Here is a 4737-nt window from a genome sequence, read left to right as displayed (position 1 = left end):
ACAAAGTGAGTTCAGGACAGCCAGAGCTACACAGAGAAACCCTGTCTCGAAAAACCAAAAAAAAAAAAAAAAAAAAAAAAAAAAAAAAAAAGAAAAAAAAAAGGAAAAAAAAAAAAGAAGATGAAGATAAGAAAAACATAGCAGATTTAAAAATATACAAAAGTCTTATTAAGCAGGGAGGTATTCGGTTTACTCCCTTGAGCCCTAACTCCACAATGAGTACCTTTCTTCCTTTAACAACAACAACAACAAACAATTGGTCAAGTGGGTGGATAAATTGTCTACCTGCAGCATGATGAAGCTTTACTGAAGCAAAACCTTCCAGGAAAGAGGACATAGACTTTCTGGATGTTCTGCTTCCGTGGGTAAAACTGCAGAGGCTGGGCTGATCTCACACTCCCAACACACACACACACACACACACACACACACACACACCTAAAAAAGGAAGCAGAGTATGGTGCCATACACCTATAATACCAGTACTTGGGAGGCAGAGACGGGAGGATTAGGCATTCAATACCAGTCTCAAGTTTTGTTACAGCCACAGAAAATGGAATTAACCGGGTGAGAAATGTCACAGTCAAAATGAATGTGAAAGGACGGCATGTTCTAATACTTAATTGCTCTCCAAAATCAGTTCAAAGTCCAGGGTTCTGTAGGCTTGGGCTCCATTATGCCTGGGACCCTCTGTCAAAGACTGACATAGCTTGGTCTTGTTTTCACTGAGAGGCCCCAAATTGGATGTGCCTTCAGAGTTAAGGCACATAAGGCCTCCTACTTGGAGTTTTGTTTCCCTCAGCTGCAGGAATTCCTTCGTTTATATGATTAAACTTCAGCAAAACAGCTGCTGGACCGTCTTCTGCGTTGCTCACCTTCTGGGCAGTAACTGAGCCGGTCGGAGGCTCAGGGGAAAAGAAGTGTCTCAGGAATTGGGATGTGGTACCTGGCAAGCTTCACTGGGCAGAGATGGCGAGACAAGGAGTGGCTTCTCATTACTGGGAGCAGTGGGGTGTCGGGGTGGCTTAGCAGCTGGCAGTACTTCAGCCAAAGACTGAAGAAGAAAAAAATATCTTTCCTCTGCGTGCCATTAATCCCTAATGAGGAAAAAACGTTTACTTAGCCACACAGATGTTAGAGACCTCATTAGAAAATCCTTTGAAGTGTAGACAAAATACCTACTTAAAATATTTATTTATTTATTTAATGTTTTACCTGCATGTATGTCTGTGTACAATTTGCAAATTTGAGGTCCAGAGAGGCCAGAGGAGGGCATCAGATTATTCCCAGACACTGTTGTGATCTACCATGTAGGTAGGTGCCAGCCACTGAAACCAGGTCCTCTGGAAGGAGTAGCCAGGGCTCTTAACTGCTGAGTTCTCTCTCCAGCTCCTTTTGAGAAGGGCATGTCATGTCAACACCTAAGAGGCTGAGATGGGAGGGTTGCTACTAGCTCAAAGCCAGCCTGTAGTGCATTGTGGAGTACAGAATGACACCATGTCTCAGCAAACAAACGATAGCTCCTTCGGAGCAGCCATCGTTTATCCTGGCATGGGGTTTGTGTGGTTGGACTACCCCTTCTCTCTAGATCTTCCATCATTCTGCCCTCGTGTTCCTTCCCAGAAGAATTATATCAGGACACAGGGTATCCTCAGCTCCTGCTATAAATACAAAAACTTCAAAGAATAGCAAAGGAAGGAGACGTTTGGAGCAACCCTAAGTGGCAGACAGACATGATTTATAGGAGACAGACACTCAAATATTGGTCTCCTCCCAAGAGCTCCAAAACCCAACAATAAATCCACAGTCGAACTGCTTGTGGAAACCCATGCTCAGTAAGAATGCTGAGCAGAGACATCATTCCAGAGAAGATAGGATCCTTAAGGGACAAATGATGAGCCCACACAGAAATCAACCGCAGTGTTTCTTTTACTGGAACTTGCCCAGTGCTCCCTAGAGCGAGTTCTGTATTGTATTTCACTTCAATACTCACTTGAGGTAGACATCTACTTTCCTTTTGGGAAATATGCCTCCCACCCTCTGTGACTTCCTGAGCTGCAGCTCCTATTGTCTGTGCATTGCAAGGAATAAGGGCTAGTCCATATTGTCTTAGAGAGGCAGCTGCAGAGGTGCCCAGTGGCCCTGCCTTTCTCACACAGCTCCTGCCTGCAGTGTACCAGAGCAGGTCTGAGCCACCAGGGGAATATGGCAACAAGGGTGACATGTCACTCTGAGACCAGAATGGTTAAACAAGACTGGAGCTTCTTTTTTTTTCTTTCTTTCTTTCTTTCTTTCTTTCTTTCTTTCTTTCTTTCTTTTTTTTAATTAGATATTTTCTTTATTTATATTTCAAATGTTATCCCCTTTCCTGGTTTCCCCTTCGAAAACCACCTGTCCCCTCCCCCTCCCCCTGCTTACTAACCCACCCACTCCCACTTCCTGGTCCTGGCATTCCCCTACACTGGGGCATTGAACCTTCCTTCACAGGACCAGTGACCTCTCCTCCCATTGATGACTGACTAGGCCATCCTCTGCTACACACTGCAGCTGGAGCCATGGGTCCCTTCACGTGTACTCTTTGGTTGGTGGTTTAGTCCCTGGGAACTCTGATTGGTTCATATTGTTGTCCCTCCTATGAGGCTGCAAACCCCTTCAGCTCCTTGGGTCCTTTCTACAGCTCCTCCATTGTGGCTGCTGTGTGAGTCCAATGGTTGGCTGAGAGCATCCACCTCTGTATTTGTCAGGCACTGGCAGAGTCTCTCAGGAGAGAGCTGTATCAGGCTCCTGTCAGCAAGCACTTGTTGGCATCCACAATAGTGTCTGGGTTTGGTGACTGTATATGGGATGGATCCCCAGATGGGGCAGTCTAGAGTTTCTATTTGGGGTTCCTCTCATCCCTCCTCTCCTTTTCCCTTCTCTTTTCAATTTTGGGTGCGTCATTCTGGGGAAACCCAGTCACGTATAAAGAGGTCACATGACAAGCTGCCCAGTAGCCAGTGAAGAACTGAAATCAGCCACCATGTTAGCAATGAAACAGAAAGTCCAGTCTGGAAGGTGGCTGCTCTAATCTACAACTTGCCTACAATCTTAGGATAAGTCCTGAGCCAGAGTCACATGCTGCTATGTATCTCTGCCCCATAGAAGCTTTAGATCAGAAATCTATGGGTCATAACCCTTTGGGGTCAAATGACCCTTTCACAGGGGTCACCTAAGGCCATCTACATAGCAGATATTTACATTACTATTCATAACAGTAGCAAAACTACAGTTATGAAGTAGCCACAAAAATAATTTTATGGTTGGAGGTGGTCACCACAGCATGAAGAACTGTATTAAAGTCTCAGCACTAAGAAAGCAGAGAACTGCCACTTTAGATAAGTGCTTTAAGCTGCCAGGTTTGGGAGAATCATTTGCTATGCACCAGTAAATAATTTACTTTGACCAATAAGGTAATGCAAAGCCCTTAACCACACGAACACTCTGACTGGTCCAGGGCTGGAGGAACAACCCAAGCAGAGCCAATCAGAATCTTTCTAGAACTGATGAGGAGACAGAGCAACAGAATGCCAGACCATTTCTGCCGGGATCCCAACTGTTTGAGCCTTGAGCCAGCCATGCCTGAGGATATCGGTGCAACCTAGAGCTTCCGGGTCACACACAAAAAATATGTTTTAGCTTAAAACAAGTTAAATTGGTACAACAGACTGTAGCTTCTCTTTGCAACTTTGTGGGTTCTTCTTTTTCCCACCCTTTGTTCCCACCCCCACCCCTGCCCCTGTTTCATCCCCTACCACTAGACAGGAAAGAAAGGAGAGGAGAGAGAGGAAGATCTGAATCTATTTTTCCCCCTTTGAGTATGACTGCTGACAAACCACAACCAACCTCCCTGAACAACCAACAGCCACCAACCTCACCTATGAGGCACTAGCATTTACATACTCTCTGAAAGATTCCCAGGAGTTCCAAAGCCACACAACCCGCAGTACCATCAACAGCTGGCAGAACCACGCCTCTGCTAGGGCACGAGGCCAATCGCAGCTGCTGTGAAGCAGTCCCATATCTGCACACCTGGGATTAAAACCGAAACATATCCTTATGATATTGCTGTGTTGTTGTTTTTTTTTAAGAAACCAAAATCCCAGAATTCTCATGACAATAAACTGAGTGTTTATGCCCCATCAAACTTCATATGCTGCAAACCTAACCCCCTTGAAAGTGATATGAGAGGGTAGAGATTTGGGGGGGGGGGAATGAGGTCATAAGGGTGGACCCTCACAAGTGGGATTGGTACCCTTATAAAAGAGCGTAACCCCAAGGCTCCCCATGCTTCCTCTATCATACAAAAATGTGGTGAGGACTGTCCTGCTGATAAACCAGAAAATGGATCTTCTCCAGACACCTTGACTTTGAATTCTTCAGCTTCAAAACTGGGAAAAATAAATCTCCATGGCTTATCAGTTGTGTGGACTATGCTGTGCCAGTCTGTCTTCACAGCCTAAGATAACTCAGCCATTGGTGTCCACCACCTAAATAATATTTACCCAGTGTATTGGCTAATTTTGTGTCAACTTGACACAGGTGGAGTTATCACAGAGAAAGGAGCTTCAGTTGAGGAAATGCCTCCATGAGATACAACTGTCAGGCATTTTCTCAATTAGTGATCAAGGGGGAAAGGCCCCTGTGGGTGGGACCATCTCTGGGCTGGTAGTCTTGGTTCTATAAGAGAGCAGGCTGAGC

This window comes from Mus caroli, chromosome 13 (assembly GCF_900094665.2).
Source record: "Mus caroli chromosome 13, CAROLI_EIJ_v1.1, whole genome shotgun sequence".
Classification (NCBI taxonomy): Eukaryota; Metazoa; Chordata; class Mammalia; order Rodentia; family Muridae; genus Mus; species Mus caroli.
Note: the sequence above shows the minus strand (reverse complement) of the source record.